General features: G+C 36.2%; 1 long non-coding RNA gene across 1 annotated transcript; it reads right to left on the reverse strand.

Moving 5' to 3' along the window:
* Positions 1-1,248: 1,248 nt before the first annotated feature.
* Positions 1,249-4,993, reverse strand: LOC113353376. Its single transcript, XR_003361245.1, has 5 exons — positions 4,806-4,993; positions 4,268-4,327; positions 3,890-3,984; positions 2,336-2,485; positions 1,249-1,817 (listed from the first exon to the last, which is right to left on the reverse strand). It is a non-coding gene; the product is annotated as an uncharacterized LOC113353376 (long non-coding RNA).
* Positions 4,994-7,463: the final 2,470 nt, after the last annotated feature.

The following is a 7,463-nucleotide window of genomic DNA, read 5'->3' on the forward strand; positions in this document are numbered from 1 at the left end:
CCAGAGTTTCTCTTTCAATCCTTTTTTTTGTACTGGTGCAAACCCTAGCTATAGGCGTATCCTCCATGGACTTGTAGAAAATTTTCAAGCGTGATCACCGCAGTAATGTTAGCCATCTCAATTATTATGCAAAATAGGCACGCACGGGCAGGTGACTGCCACCAATTCTTTTCCCACGAAAACCTAGTTTTTAGGGTTTCCTCCTTTTCCTTGGGGTGACCGTGTGCATAATTTCCGCGGTGGGGGCGCGCTTTCTTAGCCGGGTGCATACTTTCCGCTGCAAGGTACGACTTCGACAAGGGGCGTGCTTTTCGTGGCAATGTAGGGTTTGCCAGTCCCCCATTTCTTCGGTTAGGAGCGCTATGATTTGCAATTTAAAACAGATTGGTTCGCGTCCAAAATGGATTCTCCGTTGTTGATAAAGTAGTTTTCATGCACTTGTAGTAACTTCTCTTTGTACCCCTTTCATTGTTGTACACTACAAAAAACTTGAGAAAAGGCCACTAAAATCCGGCAACTGCCTCAAAAAATTAGTTTCCAAAGGCTTTGGAAACTAGTCAAAAGCAACCAATAGTTCCTATACACTTCGGCAACAAGTTGATCCCAACTATTGTTTTTATTAGTTTATGAATTCTTTAGCAACAAAATTATACCAACAACATGAGATACGCTAGTAGCCTAATGCTTTCGAAACTAGACAAAGGCAACTACTAGTTCCTGTATACTTCGGCAACATGTTAATGGCAACTCCAGTTTTCGTTAGTTTCCAAAACAAATTAGCAATAAATGTAGGCCAACTACATAAAATACTCTTGTAGTCTAACGCTTTCGGAACTAAGTACAGGCAACTGCTAGAACAAAGGCAACTACTAGTTCCTGTATACTTCGGCAACATGTTAATGGCAACTCCAGTTTTCGTTAGTTTCCAAAACAAATTAGCAATAAATGTAGGCCAACTACATAAAATACTCTTGTAGTCTAACGCTTTCGGAACTAAGTACAGGCAACTGCTAGAACTGCTAGCTCCTAAATACTCCGGCAACAGTTTAATCCAACTACTGTTTCCATTATTAGTTTCTAAACAGAAAAGCAAGTAGATTATGTGGTGACTTGAACTCCGGCATTGCGGGTGGAAGTCTGACATCAAACATTCTCGACTGGGAACATGAAAACTCATTCAAATCAATGTTTTGATTCACTATGATCAAATTAAAAAAAAAAGAAAAAAAATTAATATGAGTCGACTAAATTGACAGTAATATAAACCGAACTCTTTTACAAATTCAACAACACATCATTCCAGTTAAAATTTGAAACTATTGACACTCACCAATTTCGAAAATAAAACCCAAGTTCTGCTGTATCCTTGCCTTCTCCAATGTTGCCAACTGACCCTTTCTAGTTAAAAAGCTAATTGTTCAGCAAGGTATTTTCAAGAATTACAACAAATTGCATATAGATTCTTGTACAAAAACACATACCCAAAAAATGGGTGATCACAAGTAGTTCAAGAACGGTTCTTTCCTTTTAAACTCCGATGTTGGATTCTACAGATGTATGTATGTTGAGGTAGTTAAGAATTCTATGTTTTTAGTTGTCACAAGAACACTCCTGGATGAACATTGGATCCCGCTGAAAGGGGAAAATACAGAAATTCAACTTGCTTGCAACTCTTAGAGAGGCCTTCCCTGCATACTTTGTCGGTAATGGTTCTCGTCGAGACCATTTTGCGAGCGTCAACTACTGCAGCTTTTGTGAGCTCCAACCTCTCTCCCTTTTATGTTGTTGCTCACAGAGAATATCATTGGCATACCCTCCTGCGAACACAATCGACCAATTGAAGAAGTTAATACATTTTGTAGAGTGTAACATACTCGCAAAAAGTTAGTAATTCAGTAACTGATGCAAAGTAATGAACTAGTCTAAGAATCCAAGTTCCACAGCCAGTACGTGCTCTTTCAAACCTTCCCCAATTTCGTGCCGTACAACATTTAGTTTAGGACTACTGGTCTTTCATCTATGTAGAAAAATCTGAGGATAAAACAGAACACCACACGGTGCTGTACTTAAACAGGAAGATTAAAAAAATTATTTGCAGGGCTTTCTCCAATTGTGTCCCATTTGTCAAAAAGTATCTTTGGTTTTAAATTAAATTTACTGGGTCTTTTAGAGGAACTTGCAAAAATCAAGGCTTGGAGTGATATATTAAAAATGAGTAATAGAGAACTGCCAAAAGGGAAAAATGAATGAGTAATCTAAAGTGAAATAGCAAGAACCACACTACATATTCTAATAGATAAAATGAATGAAATTAGTGAAGAATTTTCACGGTTACCTCTGAAATGGTGGCCACAAATTAACTCCGAAAATTTAAAGTGTCTGGCTCATCTCCTCTGTCTGACTTTGATAGACCTGCCATCACAAATTTGTGCAATCCTTCCAAGAGGTTCTTGAATTCAGCTTCCACCTTGTTAGAACTACTTTTCTGTTCCACCCCAAACAGAAACCAAGATGATTTTTCATATTTGTGTTGAATGTAAGAAGGTATAGATATAATTATTAGAACAAACGTGCATACGAGTTAAGACCAGACAGTCTCTGAAGAAGAGCCTCTGAATTGGCAGATCTCTTTCTTGATTGTTATTTTACCGGATTTTATTGTTATCAAACATGATGTTATCGATACAACAGTTTTAACTTAAAACTTTTAAGTTTTTTAACAAGGAAATACTCATTCAAAACATCAGAAGAGACTGCGAAACATTTTTACTAGCCAGTCGAGAGCCAAGAAAGAAAAAACAAGTGGCAAACAATGTAGACCAAAGTAAAGCAAGAACCTCGTAGGAGAGGCAAAAAATAAGGGTTTACATACGACCTCATGAAGTCGCTAAGGACTCTCTGCAAAGGACTCCATCGCAAGAGCCTATTAACAAATCACAAACTACTCTTGAAACCTTGCTATTTAATTAGTCATAATATTCAGGCTTATATACCACACTACTATCGGTGTATTCTGACCAAGAATCCAAGCTATGTAAATATCGATCTTAATCACTTATAAATGTCGAATTTTCAGGCGAAATGAGTAAATAGGAAGGGCAGCGTTGTATAACATGTCATAGTTATGTGGACACAACCGAACCAAATGCATTGCCGACCAACTAAATTAATGTTGCCATGCATTGGAGCTTACTATTGTATTTTTCTCATTCATCATGCCGGTGGTAAAACTTGGTCAAAATAAAGCTACGGGAAAACTTCCAACTAAATGTAAGAGCTAAACATGATAATTGGTTAAGTACATTTCCGTGGATGGACCTTATAATGGACATATCAGTCACACAATCCTTCAACACAAAATAGGAAATCAAAACACAAACAAATTTTGGAGTTTGACATGTAATCAAAAATTGTGCGAAAGATACATATATGACTTGGTATCATTAATACATAATAAAGGGGATTTTTATCAGAAGTATGAGTTGGTTGGTTATCAGGTCAATTGGTCCACCATCTAATCTATACAAATGTTTTTGGTAGCTTATAGATTCTATGTAGAGCTTATCATACAACCTCATAATTCTCTGTGTGTGCCACAAAAAAAATACAGTTAGCATAACTTGTACCTGCAGAATGGACATGAGACCAATATTCTTTCACCAGTTGACCAAACAACAATCCGTCCTCCTCCATCAACTTCATTGGTTCCTCGTACTCCACTATTTTACTTAATAAATAACACTTAAACCCTCCATTTTTAAGCACTATGAAATTCATTTTTCAGGGTCTGGTTTTAGTCTTAGGATAAAAAGGAACAATATCGAGTCTAAACCCATTCGTTTGCAAGTCATTGGTTACCAGATACATCTGAAATAATTCCATTTAATACCTGCTAATGCAAAAGGTGAACTGATTTTGTTGGTGATGGAAGATTATTTCTTAGTTGCACATAAGATACTCCACGACTAGTTGAAAGATGGGCATCTGTACATTGAAAAAATAAAATTAAACAAAGGGGTTAGATTAAGAAAATGAATTATTGATTAATAAAACCAATATCTTATTCTGCTGAGAAAAAAAAAAACTCAATTACTCATTCAACTTGTAAGGGAAAAAAAAGAAGGAAAAACCCAAACTTCAGTTGAATAACTAGAAATCTAACTCTTCACCAATCATTAGAGTTGAAATCAGTCAAAAATTCACCTCCCGCAATTATTGAATCAAAATCCAAAATAAAACTTAGAAGGCCCTAATTCAAAAAAATTACCCGTTCAATTTTATTCAGTTCGGCCTCCTTAGCCTGCAGCTCCTCCTTTGTCTTCAAATCCTACATTACAACCAAATACAAATTTCGAAACTCAATTCAATTCATACACAAAAACAATGATATCATATATAGAACATAATTAGGCGACAAGTTACAGATAACACGACCAACTGTTGTATCAAATATTCTCATAGACTCGAATCAGCCGATCAAAGACTCAAAAGTAACCTAATCAATGAAAAAACAAGAATTATCGTAACAATTTTCGTTGTTGGGCATTTTCACAAACACATAAAGGTCAGTTATAAACGTATACATCAAATGAATTGCAAGAAATGAAAACCAAAAAATTCTTCAAAGATTACATGTTTTAACCCTTGAATCCTAACAAAACTTTGCCCTATATTCAGTAACTTCCTAAATTATGACAGATTCAAGTTAAAATTCTCTAACTCAATCGATATCCAATTGCACCAACAACAAAAAAAAAACAAACAGATTTAACTCCATTGCATAATCCAAACATAATGAAACCAACCTTATAAACCAGAAAGAAATCAAAAGGCCCTAATTTCTCTCCTTTAGGTCTTCGATTTCAATTAGAGAAGATAAGAGCTGTTTTACTAAGAAATCAGAAGAGAAAGAGAGAATATTTCTGAAATTGAGTTGGGGGTTTGAAGGATGGGGAGTTAGGTTTCAGAAGATTGGGCAGTAGAGTTTCAGGGAGACTAGTAGACAGTTTAGGGTTTCAACACTTTTATATTAACCCAAAATATTTGGGCGGCCCACATAAAGAAGAGCGCGAACGTTCCCGCGGATTTTTTCCTTTTGCCGCCACACGAAATTTTTGGAGAAATTTTCCCTCCATCCGACAAGGGGGCAATCCGTGTGAATACTTGTGTTTGCATTAGGGGTGCACATACCCTACCCATATCCGCCAACCCTACCTTATCCGCCAGTTTTTTAACCGTATCCTACCCTATCCACTATTTGGCGGGTAGGGTGGCGGGTAAAGATTTTCTTAACCGCCAGTAAACGGGTAGGGTGGCGGGTATAGGCCATATCCTACCCACCCTACCTAGGAGTGCACATACCCTACTCATATCTGCCAACCCTATCCTACCCGCCAGTTTTTTAATCGTATCCTACCCTATCCATTATTTGGCGGGTAGGGTGGCGGTAAAGATTTTCTTAACCGCCAGTAAACGGGTAGGGTGACGGGTATAGGTCATATCCTACCCACCTACCCGTTGTGCAGCCCTAGTTTGCATCCATTCGTTGATTAGAGATTCTTGAATTTTTATTGGTCCAATTCATGTCATACAGATTAATGTAAACTGGATGATTTTCATCTTTACCATTGATTGAAAATTACATCTTTAGAATTCGTTGAAATATGCACCCGAGTTAAGAATTTGTTGGATCCGATTGCAGATGCTTAGAAATTTACATAAGTCGATTCCAATATACAAACACATAAAGATTTACAAAAGAGGATTTCGTAAAAAATTTATAAATCATGTTAGTAGTAATATATGATCATCCGGATTAAGCCTCTGAAAAGTTCATCCGAGTATTAGGCGAGTTCCAATCTTGAACTCATTTCTCAAAGTTCTCTGACCGAGTAGGCCCTCGGAGCGAGTCAAATTATTTCAGAGCCTAATAAGTCGTGCAAAAAATCATTTGATTTTATATTTTGTTCTTTTGCGTTAAAGGTTAATGGTAAATATAATAATTCGAACTTCAAATTTCTTTTTTGGAAAATGTTGGTGGAGTTAGCACCCCAATCTAATTATGACGGAGCAAGCTTGAACGACATGTCGTGGCTTAATAGTACATACCGATTTTAACCAAATTTGACGATAGATGTTAATTGTGTACAATAGATTGAGTTGACATGCAATACACCTGGATGGTGTCAATCAATATGAAGTTGTAAGCATGAAGGGGTAAGGTATAGATGTTGCATAATGGTGATCGTACAAATATAGTTGCTGAGATGGTTCTGGATCTCGAAAAGTGGAGATTGGTAGTGATTTGGCTCGATCAAAGCAAATAAAAATAGTCTCACGTGGGATAAGAAGAGTTCTAGGTGGAGACTAATATGTAGTGGAATCTCCCAACATGTATAATCCCGAGGCCGTTTAGATTAAAACCTCACACCTACTGTCAATGATGATGAAAGATGGAGACAATATCGTGACTATATAACGCCTGTAGGATCCTTCAGTTGCATAGAATTCATTCGATCTCGTCGAATATGCTTAATGATTTACATAAGTCAATTCCGATAAAATTCATTTGACTTTAGTTTTTGTTAAATTCCGTTCTTTTGCATCGAAGGTCGACAATATATATCGATATCAAACTTTAGTTTTCTTTCTTATAATTCATTCTCATTCTTGTACACCCTTACAATTTCCTTGATCGGAAAAGGACATAAGTTGATTCCAACTCAAATTTATTCGACTTAAATATTTTTTCAAACTCATTAGACGTGTTGATAGATTTACATAATTCAATCCCATCATTTAGCTTTAGATTTTGTTCTCTCGCATTAAAGGTTGATGGTAAATATTAGAATTCGACTTTCAATTTTCTTTATTGTAATTCACTCTTATTCTTGTATACTTCTATAAAGTATGTATATTCTCTTTATTTGGTTTTGGAATTCATTTGATCCCATTTGGTATGTTTTAAGATCTACGTAAGTAATCAGTTTACAAAAAAATTCCCTCGAAGAGTGTAGAAAATGAGAATAAATTATAAAGCGGTTGGTATGTTATTGCAAATTTATAGCGTGTTTGGATATCAGAAGCAGAAATAAAAACCGTTAAGAATCGTCAGATTATATTTGCTTTTGACACGTGGTGCTAAGCTAACTCTTAGATCTTAGGATACCAATAAAATTGGATTTGGACATAAAAATCGTTTAACCTCGACACACCTATAACTATGGGATATGCACGTGGGAAATACACGAATCACAAATCGTGACCACACATCTTTTTATTTAGTTCCACGAGACTCCACTCTGATATAATCGAAAAAGAGAGTAAAGACCTAAAATCTTAACCTAGTTTCTATCTCCACCTCCATCCCTTCGCCTCCCACACCATGACTGGAGATAAAACCAAGATTGAGAATTAGGAACCCCTTTTTTTCCATCTAAACTCATCAAATGTATCTCAAATTT

The sequence above is a fragment of the Papaver somniferum genome, chromosome 2 (genome assembly GCF_003573695.1).
Source record: "Papaver somniferum cultivar HN1 chromosome 2, ASM357369v1, whole genome shotgun sequence".
Taxonomy (NCBI): Eukaryota; Viridiplantae; Streptophyta; class Magnoliopsida; order Ranunculales; family Papaveraceae; genus Papaver; species Papaver somniferum.